We start from the raw sequence: 17029 nt of genomic DNA, 5'->3' as shown, positions 1-17029 counted from the left end.
AGCTCCCAGGCCTCAAATTTCAAAATCATGTATTATTTCTCCCCTTTTGAGATCTCTCTCTCTCTCTCTGTGTCTCTCTCTCTCTCTCTCTTTCTCTCTCTCTTTATGGTGGTGCTGGGGATTCAAATCCTGGCCCTTGCACATGCTAGGCAAGCACTCTACAAAGTGAGTTAGATCCTCAGTATCTTCCATTTTGATCTAATATTAAATCATATTGATTTTGTCTCAACAATATGTTTCTATTTATTTCTCATTTCTATTTATTTCATTACCATTGCTTATAACCTTAGCTTAGGTCCTTCCAATTAATTCATTGGTGTTTATTATGCATTGATTTATTAACTCAGCAAATATCTGCTGTTCATCTATACCTCCTAAGTACTAGGTATTAGTAACTGAATACCAGCAATAATCAAGCAGACAATCATATTGGGCATAATCTTACTTACTCACTGAAAAAAACTTTAAATACATCTTTTATGTATTGTGTCTTCCTACTCCAATGCATTAAAAACATATTGCCAGATTAATTTAATTTACTGTTGCATTCTGACCCTAATGGTACGGTCCTCATCTTTTTTCTAGGGTTATCTCACAGTGTTAATTTTCTTACATTGTAGATCAATGCATCTGCTAGGTATGCATTACCACATTCTCTAGATTTTCCTTTGCTTCAGTGGGCATGTTGTTCTTATAAGGAAATGCTCTTTTGTGCATCTCATTTTCAGAATTCATCTATCTTTTCCCCCCAGTATATTGAACAGTTTAGTAATCTGAAAACTGAGATTACAATGCTAAATTTTAAACTGGAGAATGTAACACAAAACGAAGAAAGTCTAGAAACAGAAAAATATGGAACACTTCACCAACTTACATGTCATTCTTGTGCAGAGCCATGCTAATCTTCTCTGTATCATTCCAATTTTATATATGTGCTTCCATTGGTACCAAGGATTGAACCCAGTGGCACTTTAAGCAATGAGCACCATCCCAGACCTTATTTACATAATTTTTTATTTTGATATAGGATCTGGCTAAGTTGCTTAGGACCTCACTAAGTTGCTGAGGCTGCCTTTGAATTTGTGATCCTCCAACCTCAGCCTCCCAAGTTGCTGGGATAACAGGCACGTGCCATCATTCCTGGCCTATTTTTAAAGCTCACTTTAGCTGTCACTTTTTCCATGAAGCTCTTCCTGATCTTCCTCTTTCTATTTGGGCAGATAGATCCTTGTAGTTTTTTGTCCAGCATCAGCCCTTGCTATCTAACACCAACTCTATACCTACTCATCATGAAATACTTGTCTAACAGCTTGTAGAAGGAGCTAGAGATGCCCAAAGCAGTTGTCAATTGCTCTGGGTTTTCTTCTTATTGCTGATAGGCCCTGTCAATAACTTTGCCCACCTCTGTCCTCTTTTCTTTGCACCTTCACACAAATTCTGGTATTTTCTTTGCTTATTTTCTTGGCATTTTACAACGGATTCTCTGGAATGGATTTTGAACTAACTTCTCTTGTTTTTTCCAAACTGAATGTTCTTGGGTGAAATTCTGCTTTTCTTCCATTTCCTAGAATCCAGTTTTGCCTGGGACCAGGTCAGTGCCAGCCTTTCCCTATCTTTTTTCCCAACAGAGTGGAGTGGTTGATAAATTACCTTCATTTACATTTTTCTTATTGATTTTAAATTAAAAATTTTAATTGTGATAAAATACATATAAAATTTACCATCTTGACTATTTTAAGTGTACAGTTCAGTGGCATTAAGTCTATTTACATTGTTGTGCAACCAATCCCTGGAACATTTTTCCTGTAGCAACCTTTCTTCACATTTCTTAAATGGCCATTTACTTGTTGGTTTTACCTAGTCTATTTAGACTGAAAGTCTCCTGAAGTCAGAGCAGAGTTCCTGATTTCTGTATCTCTTATTGAACTGTCTGATATAACCAATAATTGCTTCATGAAATTGAATGGTTTTCCCCAAGTTCTTTTCTAATGTGTTCTCCACAGGGACCTTGTTTTGCTAGCAAACCTGGATTCCGCTGTCAATGAAACAGTGTGCATCTTGAAAACATTTCCACTTACGAAAGCAAGGGAGATGAATCAACCAAGTTAGAGGCTGGCGAAAGGGGTTGGTTGCCTCTGCCGTGGAGGTTTTGGCTTTTGACTTCACTTTGACATGGTGCTGTTTTTGTTCTGGGAGGTGGGGCAGTGCTGTTTTATTTATTTTAAGAAGGCAGAAAGCCAGGAACACATAATTGAAAGGAAGTTTCTGTGCTGGCATTGTGTTTTTCCAACTAAGATGGCAATGAATAAATTGCAACTTCCTTTTGTTTGAAGTGGCTGATGTGAACTGAAATTTAACATTTTATGCTCATAAAATTGCATGTGGCAAATACTCTCAAAATTCCTGTTTTAAAAAAGGGCTCTATACACTACCAGCAATGTGTCCTTTTACCCAGCAGCCTTACTCGGGATTGTACTTTACCTGCCAGCCACATTCTTCAGACTTAGAGAAAACTCATTTCCCCACTCCCTTGTCTCCCTAAAGGTTCTCAGAGAACTTATGTCTTTTCTAGTCACCTCTGCTTCCCATTTGTTTTCTCAAAATCCTTTTCCTTACCTGTGTTTTGCCTTTGTGACTGTTCTCTGTCCTCCATCAAGCATCATAATTTCTTTGATTTCTCAAAAATATCACATTAAGTCACACGTCTATGAGAGATATTTAGTGGAGAAAGAGGAAGCACAAAAATGGAGTTTTCATATATCAAAACGGTATAGAAAAATTAAATTGAATGTTCAGCACACTGTTCTTAAACTTCCTTAGCCAGCGAAGATACCTTGAAGACTGACTTTTTCTTCAATTTGCAGGGTCTCTTGATTTCTTTTCATTTCCTTTATTGTATATTTCTGAGCCCCTAGTTTTCTCCTGCTTCATGGTTCTTGGAATGTCAAAATCCTTCCAAAATTTAGTACTCTGCTTATCATGCTGTAGTCTCTATGTATGGTACACTAGAACTATAATTCCATAATCATAATGTCAATTTTTTCACTAAAAACGTAATTACTTACCTAAGAAGAATTACTTTTAAAGAAACTTTTATTTTAGCACAGTTGTAGATCTAAAGAAAAATTGCAAAAGAAGCAGAGAAGTCTACAGAACCTTATACCCACTTCCCTTATGGGTTTATTTGCCATAATCAATGAACCAATGCTGACACATGATTATTAACTAATGTTCATACTTTATTCAGATTCTTTAATTTTTCCTAATGATCCTTCTCTATTCAGGATCCCAACCAGGCTCCCACCTTACATTTAGTTGTCACTTCTCCTTAGCATCCTCATAGCTATGACAGTTTTATCTAAGACTTGTTTTTTGATGATCTTGACAGTTTCGAGGAGTACTGGTCAAGTATTTTGTAGACCACCCCTCAACTGAAATTTGTCTAATGGTTTTCTGATAATTAAACTGGAGTTATATGTTTTTATAGAAGATGATCATTAAGGTAAAATATAATATTCATCACATTATGTCAAGGGTACATGATATCAACTTGAGTTACTGTTGATTTGACTTTGATCACTGTCAAAGTTGTGTTTATCAGGATTTTTGACTGTAAAGTCATTCCAGGCACTATACTCTTTGAAAGGAAATTACTGAAGCCCATACTTGAAGTCTTGAACATGGAGGAGTTATTCAAATTATTCACCTCCTTCAACTCCTTGAAAATAGAGGACTACACAAATTAAAATGGAATTCTTGTGCACAGCAGACTTGTCTCTTATCTCCCATTAGTTTATTCAATCACTTGTTTATATCTGTTTAAATTCATTGGTATTTATTTTATATTCTGGGTTATAATCCTAAACTACTTAATTCATTTTGATCCTCAGATTGACTTTGGCCTGTAGGAGTTCTTTCTGTTGGCTCTTATTCCCTTTGTCATGTTCCTACTGAACATAACAATTTTTTTAAGCTCTTCCTTACTTTCTGGAACTATAAAATGCTTCTTTTGAATAACAGTATTAGAAACCAAACTCTAAGTACTAGGCATGGTCATTGCTACTGGTTGTCATGGCTTGTAATCCCCTTCACGTGACAGAGTGAGGAAAATACCCACCCCTGTACATACACATATCTATGCATATTTCTATTTGTATCCATCTGTATCTACATTAAGCTAAGCATCGGTTCATACCCATGTCTCCATCTCTACTGGATCACTAGGGCCTGTCCCCCTTTATTTTATGTAACTTCCCACTCAGACAGTGAGAAACTTAGCTCTCACCACATTAGCTCTGCAACACATTTACTTTTTTGTTCAATTGCAGTATATGTACACAGTGGTTTCAGAATTGTTCCTCTGTGCTACTGTGGGGTACTACTTTATCAACTAGAGTGTGGTGCTTATATACAGTTTATTTTCCTTTAGTTTTAAAACCGCCTATTCCCAAAGTTACTTAGGGCTGCACCCTTCTTCTCAACCCCCTTCAGCGAGACTGTTTCATACATTTGTAATATAGATTGTTTTGTTACATGCTGAATTTCTTCCTGTGATTGCCTCAATGATTTTTTTTTTCAGTTTTGCACACACAGTGGGGTTCATATCATGCTATAATGTTTTATGGATTTTGACAAATGCATAATCCAAATTGTATCCATGATTGCAGTATCGTAAAGAATAACTTTACTGCCCTAAAAAAGTCCATGAGCTTCACCTATTTATATCTTGTACTTCTCTCTGGACCCTGGAAACCACTAATTTTAAATTTTCTTTATCACTTTGCCTTTTCCAAGTGTCATATAATTGGAAAATAGTATGTGGCCTCTTCGGACTGACTTCTTTTACTTAGCAATGTGCATATAGCATCCATCCGTATTTTTGCACGGGGTGATAGCTTATTCTGTTTTATTTCTGCCGTATTCCTTTGCATTAATGTCCCTATACCATTTTCCTTTTCTTCCTGAAGAACTTGGTTTGACATTTCTTTGTATCACCCATTCTGCTGGAAATAAATTCTTTTTTTTTTTTTTTTTTTTTTTTTTTTTGTACCAGGGATGAACTCAGGGGCACTTGAATAAATTCTCTTTATAGATTTTATTTCTTCTTTATTTTAAGGGATAATCCCACTGGATAGAGGCTGATTTTCTTTTTCCCTTTCAACACAAAGATGTTTCATCCCACTTTTTTCTTGTGTGTGTGGTTTCTGATGAAAAGTCTGCTGTAATTCTTATTCTTGGTCTTCTATTTGTATGTCTCCCTGTCCCCCACATCCCTGAGTCTGACTTTTTCTAAGATTTTATCTTTGTCTTTGTTTGCCTGCAGGTTGATTATACCAAGCTTAATTTAAAAAAAAATTTTTTTTTTGGTTTGGTGTTATCCAAGCTTCCTGGATCTCTGGTTTTGTACCTTTCATTAAATTTGGAAGATCTTCATCCTTGGTTACCTAGTATTTCTTTTGCTCCTTTATCTCTTTCTTCTGTTTCTAGTTTTCCAGTTTCACACAATTACCCCCTTTAGAAGTTGCCCCACAATTTTCATATGTTCTAATTTGGCTTTTTAATTCTTTTATTTCTTTGAATTTGAGTTTAGAAGTTTCTATTGACCTGCCTTCAAGATCATCAGTTGTCTTCTTGGCTGTGTTAAGTCTACTAATCTGCCTATAGAAGACATTCTTCACTTTGTAGCAGTGTGTTTGGTTACTAGCACTTAAAAATGTTCTCTTAGAATTTTCATCTCTCTACATAAGTTACTCATCTCTTGCATGTTGCCTACTTTTTCCATTATAGGCCTTAACATAAGATGCGCAGTTATTTCAAATCTTCAGTCTAAAATAATTTCAACATTTGAATCTTATTTGAGTTGGCATCTGATACTTGCTTTGTCTTTTCTGTGTTTTTTTCTTGCCTTTTAATTTTTGATTGAAAGCTGGATATAGGCATTGAAGTAATGTTCTTTTAATCTGGCTAAGAATTGGACTGTTTAATCTGGCTAAGAATTGCTGGAGACTTTGAATTCCTCTAGTGGTTTTGTTTTGTCTTCTCTCTTGACTTTGGAATCCCTTAACTACTTTTCCTTCAGTCATCTCTCTGGAATACCAACCAGCCACTTGAATGCAAAATGATTACATTAGATTTCTTTTACCTTGGAAGAAGAATAAACATATATTGATTACAACTGACATGGGTATTATCTGGCCTTTCCTGGCTATACTGTGTCAGCCAATACCACTCTATGAAGGTTTACCTAATGTTTGATCCACTGGCACAGTCTCTGACAAAACACAGTGTGGATTAAGAAATCCCTTTTACAACAAAAGGAGATGTGCAGTGGCATGATTTGGGGCATACTCTATCATCCAGAAGCTGGTGGCCTATTTGAGTGATGGAATAAATTTTTCAGAGGCAATTGTAGTAACAGCCTAGAGATGATACTCTGCATGGATGAAGTGCTACCCTCCAGGATGTGGCATATATCTAAATGAGTGACCATTATAGAGTGCTGTTATTCCCAGCCAGTAAGATACAAATGAAGCAAGGGATAGAAGCAGGAATTTCCCTGTTCACCATCACTCCCAGTGACCAACTTGGTAAATTTGTGCTAGGATTTCAGAAGGGAATTATTTTATATCAGAAATCCCACTAAATAATTTGTTCCAGTTAGTACCAGTCACTTTAGGTTCCTTATACCAAGACACAGAAAAAAGGAGACACTCTGCTGGCAGTGGTAACTCCTGAAAGGAGTAGGCTGTGGCAGCATGAGAAAAAGGGAATGGCGACCAGGGGCTCCTACATCTCATGAATGGTCTCTTGGTCACCCAACAGTTAAACTAGCAGAGCTGCAACTAAGGGTGAGGGGAATTTGGAAGTAAAGGAAGATGATGACAAGAATCAGCTGTGGCTCAAAGGTCAGCTATGGTAGTGGAGGCTATAGTTCTTCCCACCAACCTTCATCTTGTAAATTTTTCCAAGAGAAAAGACCAAAAAACTGGGCCTGGTGGTGTATACCTGTAATTCCAGTGACTTGGGAGACTGAGGCAGGAGAACTGCAAGTTCAAGGCCAGCCTCAGCAATTTAGTGAGACCCTCAACAACTTAGTGAGACCCTGTCTCAAAAATAAAAAAGGACGGGGATGCAGTAAAGTGGTAGAGTGCCTCTGGGTTCAACCCCCGGCACAAAATAGAAAGGTGGGGGTGAGGTGAGTGTGTGTGTGTGTGTGTGTGTGTGTGTGTGTGTGTGTGTGTGTCCTGGAAGAGCTCTTCTCAGATGAAGTGGATTTATTATATGAAGCAAATAAAGCCCATTAGTGCAAGAGGTAGCTAGTAATAGATGCTGTGGTGTGCTGCTCAGATTGCACCTTGAGAACGGAGACTCATTTCCCCAGCTGTTAGCAGTACTGTCTGCTGACATCTCGAAGCTGAATCTAACCCTGGGACTTACCCTTCAAGAAAGGGAACTGACCCATCTGAGATTCTGCTTTCAGTTCAGGAGCAGGTCCATATCCTATGACTGATCGATTTAGAGGTACAAAGGTTCTCTCTGCTTTCTGTAATTAGAGCTCCTTAAAGCATCTGTGGCAGCTCTTTTGCCTCTCCTCTTTGCCAGATACCCAATCCTGCTTCACTCACTCCTTTGCAAGTTGTATTCCATAGAAAAGACCACTTGATATAGCTGGGGGTGTAGTTCAGTGGTGGACTGACTGCTTAGCATGTGCAAGTTCCTGGGTTTGGTCCTCAGCAAAACAACAAACAAACAAACAAAAAACACCTGCTTGCTAACCGCCATCAGAACCTCTTTCATGGTTAAAACTAACTTTTGACATATAACTAGGTCGCCAGAGACCATATAAAGATTCATCAGTTTATCTTAGTCTTTTTTCTAATATGTGAGTTTAAATATAAAGTGGGAGGAATAGTGGGTTGAAAGATAAGAAAATAAAGATGAACCAGAGAAAGGAGAAGTAGTGTTCAACTGTGTATATAGTGTCAAAATGCATTTTACTACCATGTATAACAAATGAGAACAAATTAAAAAATAATCAGGAGTTAAATACACTAATAAAGCTCTTTAAAATATTTGTATTTTAACAAAGATGAAACGTCATATAAAATTAAGATAATGCAATGTTGAACTTTGTGGCTTTGTTATTTCAGATTGGAAAAAAAAAAAGAAAGAAAATAAAGATGATATAGAGAGACAAGTAAAGGAGTGGAAACTTGCAGCATTCTAGTCTTCGAAAAGTATATAAAATATGATGGAGACCATCCAGGGAGTTATTCAGGGGATTGAGAAAGAGAGAGAGAGAGAGAGAGAGAGAGAGAGAGAGAGAGAGAGAGAGAGAGAGAGAAATGATGACATGCTGCATGTTTCAGAGTATTGAAGAAAGAAAGAAATGCCCAAGTTCACATCAAAATTGAACATACATTCAGCCTACAAGGTCTTGATAGGGTTTTATTCCCCTGAGGTCCTAGTGAGCCTACTTTTCCAGTGTGAAGGCTGCAAGAGAGCTTTGTGGGAGGTTTCCAGTCTCAGCCTACAAAGTGGGAGGTAGAGTGGGGGTCATTTGGTAGGGAGGTGAGTAGATGGAAGTTCTAGAGCTTCTGGTTTGTTTGTAGAAGGTAGGATGCTTTAATTCTTGCCAATATTATGCTTCTTTGGAGTGTGATGACAGGTTGATCTGTCAAAGTGCCTGGGTCATTCTGCCCATTCCTAATGGATCCAGAGCTGCTTGGACAGTTCAGTAGTGCTCTTCTCTGGTGTTTGCTATTCCTTTTGACACTAAATGATGGATTAGCTTCTCTTTGGTCACATTGTCATGATTAGTTTCTTTGATCTTGGCTTCTTTGGGAAATCAATGTGCTAATAGCAAATGAGATGTGTGATGTGGGGTGTTGCATGCTGTTCAGCTAGACTGAACTTTGGAGGGCAGGAGCCAGGTCAGTTCTGTTTATTGCTGAACATCCAGCTTTGTGTCAGAGCTTGGTTAAGAGTAGATGTTCAATAAATTTGCTGAATGATGGAGTGATTTTGAACTAGTCATTTAATATCTAAGGTTCCTTTTGTTTCTCCATCTGAGAAAGTTTCACCTTACTTTTTCATTATCTGTGTGAATGTATTATACTATTTAAAAGACACAATCACACGGAAGTTAATTCTGTTATAAAAAGCATTGAATCAAATAATTTGATTTGAAAGGGAACGTGGAACCCATTCTCACATGCAGTGTAGAAAACCCTTTCTGTTAGCATTCTGACAAACACTTATTAGCATCTACTCTAATACTTCCAATGACTGGCAATCAAGTAGGTCCCGATAAATCCCATTGTCAGATAATTGTGCAATGTGACTTGAGAAGTGGCTCTAGAACCAGCAGCATCAGAACAACCTGGGATTTGTTAGAAGCCAAGAATCTCAGACCCCAATCCAGGCTTAAAGCAGAATTTACATTTAACAGGATATCCAGGTGATTCATATAAAATTCAAAAAGTATTGCTCTTGATGTTTTTCATTTTTAAAATATATATTGATCTGAAAATTTCTTCTTTCTAATATTCACTTGTCAGTCTCAAATTGTTTTCTTGTAGCTTTAAGTGCAGTCGTTCCTTATTGCACGTGACAGCTGTTCAAATATTTGAAGCCCAAATCCAAATTTTTCCTTCCCTGAACTCTTCCCAGGATATTCAAGTTTGGGAATCCTTCCTTCCCTGAGTTTTCCAATAGCACCCGTGTTCTGCAGGATTGTCTTCACATGAACATCAGAGTCTGCAACTGAGGGGTTTATGAAAAGAGAGGCAGGCTACATCACTCCTCTCCCCTCGTGATAAATTGAATCGGAATGGGAAAGAACATTATGAGATGCTTGTTTATGCATTCAAGCCTCAGGGCATATAAACAGGATGAAACCACTTGTCTCACCCTTAGTGATTGTTTTCTACAGATTGTGGCATTTTTCCGACTTTTCAATCCTCTCAGGGAGGGCTCTTCATACTTAGTCTTCTCTTTTCTAAACAAAAAACACCCTGTTCATTCAACTGCCTCTTGCATGATGGGATTGGAATGTAAACTTTTTGAGAGAAAGGATAAAGTCTTTTTACAGATTTCAAATTTAATCCATACTTATTAGCCCATAATGTACTCTTAATAAATGTTTTTTGAATACACCAATGATTAAATGAATGGGGTAATATGGTTAAAAGACCTGTAGCCAGGTCTTTTGAAAACACGTGTGCTACCATTCCTGATAAAATGTGCCCTTGTGAATTGGGCTGCATACTTGATGTGTCATATGACTATGTAGTGTTATTATTAATTCCCCTAATTTAGACTTTATGTTCCAGTGAGCTCAACCTCATAATGACAAAAAGAATATGAGCTCTATCATTATGGCTATCTGTATTTAGAAGGCCAAAATGGACCTCTATAAAGTTGATTAAACTTCTTAACAAGGTGGAATTTGCTTTTAATAACATTATTTAGAGATTTTTCTTTGGGATCTGAGGGGCTTTCCAAGATTAGGAAGGGCCTCCTGGTTGAATAACTTCGGAGCTTGTTTCTCCTCATTTCCTTCCCATCCTTCTTTTTTCCTCCTGCCTCTAACTGCATCGAAAGCCACTTCCCTCACTTGGAATCACCTTTATTTCTAAGTATTACTAGGAAAAAGACTGTGGAGGAGTGGGGTAAACGCAGGGTAGATGGGTAAACATAATGATCTAAGAATGACGATGGTGAAATATGACATTTTCTGGTATTGAGTATAATAATGGGTAGAGACAGAGGAATGGGAAAAACAGCCTGGCTCTTTTGCCATGGCAACAATAAGTGCATTTATTAGATAAACAGAAGAAGGAAACGCATTGATTTGGTCCCTGTACTTTTCTTTCCTAATCCTCAGTTTCTCTTGTTTTTGGCTTAGTTGAGATTCTAAACCGAAGACACAACCAGTTACCTTGCAGTGACACCTGCCATTTCTTTAAATGTGCAGGCCATGCAGGGATATGCTTGACTCCATGATATTTCATTACTTAAAAATAAATAAGTCAAGAATTTCTTTAAAAGCTCACTGAAAAATAGCTCGAGTGCTCTTTGGTCAAGCACAAAAGAATGTAGGTTTGTATCTTTATTTTGAGGCAATAAACTTACAAGCAGGAATCAAGGTGCAGCTTTTTTTTTTTTCCAGTTCAGTGTCATTAGGAATTGGTTCATTCATGTCTGTCTCAAGAGTAAATGGCATCAGCAAGTCTCTGACAGAGAAGCCCTAAGTGATCCTAGTCTGAAAGGAAAACCAATGTGCACTTGAGTAGCAGCATTCTCTTTATAGATAGTTCAAAGGGAACTTTACTATGTCAAAATGCCCCTGATGTCCACTGGTGCCAGTGGAAAAAGCTATTAAATGCTTATGATAGTGAAACACTTGTTATTTAGGAGACAGGATAAATGGCGGGGGTGGGGGAATGGATAGATGGCAAACCAAGTGCAAGGCAAGAATACAGCAAGTTTCCCCAGAGCATTGCTGGTTTCTTTCTTTCTTTCTTTCTTCCTTCCTTCCTTCCTTCCTTCCTTCCTTCCTTCCTTTCTTTCTTTCTTTCTTTCTTCACAGTCTTCTTCCCCTTTTGTGGGGGAAGGGACAGGGTGAAAAAATGAATAAATTGTAAAACTTCACTTAAAAGTTTTCTGAGGAACCCCAGATTTGTAACATGAGTTGCAGCATGGACTGGGATAGGCTAATGAGGCAGAAACCTAAGAATACTCCAAACTTCTGGGTACAAACGTCAGCCCATCCCCTTTTATGTGGTGCTAGAGATTAAACCCAGGGCCTGGAACATGTCAAGCATTAGCTTGACCACTGAGCGAGATCCCAAGCTAGATCCCATTTTTTTTTCAATCAGTATCATTAGAAATTGTTTTATTCATGTCTGTCTCATGTCTGTGTGACTTTAGACAAGGTACTTAATATGTATCCACAAGTAGAGTAACCCATTAGAACAATACATTCTACCACAGAGAGGTGTTTTCAGGGTTAGTGCAGGGAAGGCAGAAAGGAAACTGACACACGGAGGGATTCAAAGATAGGAACTACATTTACATTTCCACTGCTGGTATAGTTCACATCTGCAGAATCTTTTCTTTTTCTTTTCTTTTCTTTTTTCTTTTTTTTTTTTTTTTTTCCTTCTGATATCGGGGATTGAACCCAGGGGTGCTTAACCACTGAGCTACATCCCCAACATTTTTTATATTTTATTTAGATTCAGGGTCTCACTGAGTATCGCGTCCCCTCTGGCCGCAGAGAGAGACACGACAAATGTCTGAAGCTTTGGAAGTTTATTGTGCACAGTTCCTCTCCTACGCTTCTCTTACCCCTAGCTTCTGCGCACTCCCAGCTTCCCTTCTCCCAGCTCCCGCGTACTCCCAGCTTCCAGCTCTGCTCCAGCCTCCACCGCCGCTTCTTCCACTTCTTCCGTCCCCCTCGCTTCTGCCTCTTCCTCAGCTTCTCCCCCCTACTCTCCCACCCACCAGGCTTATATACACTTCAACCAATCAGGGGAGAGTACACGAGATAAACGCGGACAGCTGCAGGCACAGGATGGGTACACGAGGGGGGCATGCTCTAGTCACATCGTTAACTAGCCAATCATTGGAATTCGCTGGTTGTTTGCTGTATAGCTAGCCGCTTTTGGCTCAGCGTCAGGCGCCATCTTGACCATGCCTAAGGCTGGGGGCTCTAGAAACCCCGACAGATCCCCCTTCTTTAATATTAAACTAAGGCTCGGGACCGTGTCTGTCTTAGGCTGAGTGGTCAGCATATGTCCTTACCTGTCATCAGAGCCTGCAGAGCATGCTGCAGCTCCTGTCTTAGGTCGGTACACAGTCACCTCCTTCATTACCCGTCCTTGACTACCGATCCAGCATCAAGAGCCATACTAATGGGGGGCTGTCGGCCTTTAGGGCGGTCATGGCCTGATAAAAGATAATTTGATCTCTCTATGGGCTAGCTTGTAGATGCATGCCAAAATGAATGAAGAGAAGAAGGCCAAGGCAGAGGAATACCACCATAGCTCCTAAGCTTGCCCGCTGTTTGACAAATCTATAAACAGAAGGAAAACCATATAGCCATATTAAATACAGAAACAATATACATCCCAATGGAGTTACAATATGGGCAACACAAAACAGCTCTCAGGGAATAAACGCATCCCAGTCCCAAAAGTTCTTGCAAGGTATCCACTTGTTCTTATAATGAGTCCATTCTCTGATAGAGTCTCTATGGTCTGTAAGGCTGCAGCTGCATTCTCGGCCGAATGATCGTTGTTATGGTTGTGTCAATGCTGCTACTGCAAGGACTGTGGTGGCAATGATCACGGCTGTTGCAATGTCAAAGCCTCTTCTGTTTCTTGATAATAGCACTGGCAATTCTATATCTGCAACAGAAACTAGGACTGGTAGGAAGATAGAAATGTGCAAATTGCACGGGTGGCAAAAGAACCATTCCAGTATTGTGAGAGATAGCACACAGTTAGTGAACAGCCAAGAGGTGTCATTAGAAATGTTAGTTGGTAGAAACATAAAAGGGAGGAAATACACAAGCTGACGTGGGAGGAAAAGCAACATCACAGCTAGGGTCAGCAGAACGAGTTGCTCTACTCTGGGTCTGATTTGTAGTATGATTCCAACGGCAAAGTGCAGAAATTCCTCCTGTTAAAGCAAAGAAAGGCTAGAAATATCCTTGTCACCAAAAGCAGCACGACCTGAAAAATCATCAGTAGAATTGACAGGCTTGTAGAGAAATTGGTGAAAAGCAAGAAAAGGAAGGATAAAAAATGTGTTAGTTAGAAGTGAAAAATATGGCCAGGCTAACAATGGCCCATAGGTTCCAGGTTTGCCTTTCCGTCTGAGTTTTTGTTATTGGAGGAAGGCTCAGACTCGCTACTGCGAGGAGGAGCAGCATCACTTGCATGCTGTAAAACTCTGATTAGCCTTTCTGGAATCCAGACTGGAGTCTGTTGATCCTGTGGGAAAATACAAACAGACCCTCGGACCCAACGAAGGACTGGATCCGGTCCTTTCCAACAACCTGTCAGGATATCTTTCCATTTTGCCCATACTTGAGGAGTATTATGGGGATTATAATGTCGATCAGCTGCAGAATGGCCGTCCCTATCCAGAGTTAAGAAATTTAGAATGAAAAGAACTAAATTAAGTTTATCTTTAGGAGACTTGTAGGAGGCTCCTATTCCCCCTTTTTGTTTATTTAAACAATTTTTTAAAGTAAGATGTGCTCTTTCCACAATGCCCTGTCCCTGAGGATTATAGGGGATGCCAGTGACTAATTGGATGTTAAATGTTTGTAAAAACAACTGGAAGCTTTTGGAAGTATAAGCAGGACCATTATCTGTTTTAATAACTTTAGGTATGCCCCAGCCAGCAAATGCTTGTAGGCAGTGTTGAATGACATCTTTTACCTTTTCTCCAGAATGAGCAGAAGCCATAATGACCCCTGAAGCAGTGTCTACTGACACATGTACATACTTAACAGTACCAAATTCAGAAATATGGGTTACATCCATCTGCCAAATATGACCAGGCAGCAGTCCCCTGGGGTTAACTCCAAAGGATTGTACTGGGATTAAAGGAGCACAATGTTGACAATTTTTTACTATTTGTCGAGCCATACATTTAGATATAGGAAATTTTCTGCTCAAAGTAGTGGAATTTACATGAAATTTTTCATGAAAGAGTTTTGCCTGTTCCTCTATGGAAAAAACAAAAATTGATTTGGTGGCCATATCTACCAAGTCATTAGCATTGGCCAAAGGTCCTGGTAAATTAGAATGAGCTCTAATATGTCCTACATAGAATAGATGTTTACAGCTGTAGGATAAAGGTTTTGTAGCGTAGTAAAATAAGAAGCTACCGTGGACATGGAAGAAATATGGGGTACCGTTTCAAGAACCTGTAAAGCATTAACGATATATAAGCTATCAGATAGAAGATTGAATGGCTGATTATCTGCTAATTTAAAGGCTAATATTACAGCTGCAAGTTCAGTAACCTGTGCGGAGTTGGGTGGAACTATTATGGTGTGAAGTTGTTTACCGATAAGTACTGCACCTACTCCATTTTTGGAGCCATCAGTAAAAATGGTTACACAATCTTTAAGAGGCTGGACACTAGTCACTTTTGGAAAAACTATGGGAGTATTTTTACAGAATTGAATCCAGGGATGTTGGGGATAATGGTTATCGAACTGAGCTGAAGTGGAACAATATAATACTGACCAATCATCATCATTATTAATTAACCATTTAATTTGCTGAGTGGAATAAGGAGTTATAATAATAGACGGATGGATTCCAAAAACAGTAATGCAAGATTCTATTCCCTTGAATATTACCTGAGCAATAGCTTGGGGATATGATTGCAATGTTTTAGCCGGAGAGCTAGGGAGATTTATACTTTGCAGAGGTCCTCCTTGCCAAACTATGCCAAAAGGGGTATGCTTCTCTGAGATTATGATTAAACTTAATGGTTGAGTAGGATCACAACGATCAACGTAACACTGCTGAAGTCTATTCTCTACTAGCTGTAAGGATATCCGTGCTTCGGGAGTAAGTTTCCTAGGGGAATTCAAGTCAGGATTACCTTTTAATATATCGAATAAAGGTTTTAATTCCCCTGTGGATAATTTTAAATAGGATCTGATCCAGTTAATGTCACCTAAGAGTTTCTGAAAATCGTTCAAGGTATTCAATTGATCTGTCCTGATGGTCAACCTTGTTGGTCTGACTGTAGTAGCAGTGAGCCTTGTACCCAGATATTCTTGGATCTCCTCTAATTGTAATTTTTCAGGGGCTATCGTTAGTCCTCTCTTTTCTAATGCTTGAGTTATAAATTGTAATGCTTCTAACAAAACTTCTTTTTCTGGATGGCAAATAAGTATGTCGTCCATATAGTGATAAATCAACAATCTCTTAAACTTTTGTCTAGTAGTTGTTAACGCTTTATCTACGTATATTTGACATATAGTAGGACTGTTAGCCATACCTTGAGGCAACACAGTCCATTCGAATCTCTGGTCAGGCTGAGTGTGATTAAGAGAGGGCAAAGTAAAGGCAAATCTCCAACAATCATTTTTGTGTAAGGGTATAGAGAAAAAGCAATCCTTTAAATCCAGAATAATAGTAGGCCAATTTTTTGGTAGTGCAGTGACAAGAGGGAGTCCACATTGGATGGGTCCCATAGGGTACATTTGTTCGTTTATGGCTCTTAAATCATGTAATAACCTCCATTTTCCTGATTTTTTCTTTGTTAAGAATATTGGAGTATTCCAAGGAGAGGTAGAATGTTGTAAATGACCTGCTTGTACCTGCTCTTGTACTAACTTATGAGCTGCCTCTAGCTTTTCTTTTGTTAGGGGCCACTGTGGAATCCAGCGAGGCTTATCATCTTTCCATATTATAGGGATTGATGGTTTATCAGTGGCCCCTAGGAAAAACCCAATCCATGAGAATCATTTTTTGGTGGAGGTAAAGGCAGTGGTTGGGTAGATCCTTGGCTATGTCTTCCTAATCCTTTATCATCATAATTCATATTTTGTAACATATTTCTTACAGGAGTCCCTTGGTAAATCTGGTCAGTGGTGAGTTTCATATCCATTTGCTGCAGGACGTCTCGTCCCCATAGGCTAATAGGAACATTACAGACATATGGTTGAAATATTCCTGTGTGTCCCTCTGTATCTTTCCATGATAATGAGGAAGCACTTTGATTGGGGCTTTCTGCTACTCCTAAGCCTCTCAAGCTCTGAGCTGCTGTGATCAATGGCCAGTGCTTCGGCCAGACCATTGCGCTAATAATACTTTTGTCTGCTCCCGTATCTAATAAACCTGTAAATTCCATATTTCCCACTTTTAATTTTAGGAGGGGCCTCTGTTCCATATCCATAGTAAGGTTTATTAAAGTGGTTCCTGTTGATCCAAAACCTCCTTGTCTTTTATTTGTATTTTTACTGGGCCACAAAGAATGTTGACTGGGCAAT

General features: G+C 38.8%; 1 non-coding gene across 1 annotated transcript; it reads right to left on the bottom strand.

Moving 5' to 3' along the window:
- Positions 1–846: 846 nt before the first annotated feature.
- On the bottom strand, positions 847–948 carry LOC124968320 (U6 spliceosomal RNA). Its single transcript, XR_007105672.1, has one exon. It is a non-coding gene; the product is annotated as a U6 spliceosomal RNA (small nuclear RNA).
- Between the last annotated feature and the right edge of the window lie 16081 nt (positions 949–17029).

Source organism: Sciurus carolinensis, chromosome 1 (genome assembly GCF_902686445.1).
Source record: "Sciurus carolinensis chromosome 1, mSciCar1.2, whole genome shotgun sequence".
In the NCBI taxonomy this organism is placed as follows: domain Eukaryota; kingdom Metazoa; phylum Chordata; class Mammalia; order Rodentia; family Sciuridae; genus Sciurus; species Sciurus carolinensis.
The sequence above is the reverse complement of the archived record's forward strand: the minus strand, read 5'-3'. Positions and strand labels throughout refer to the sequence as shown.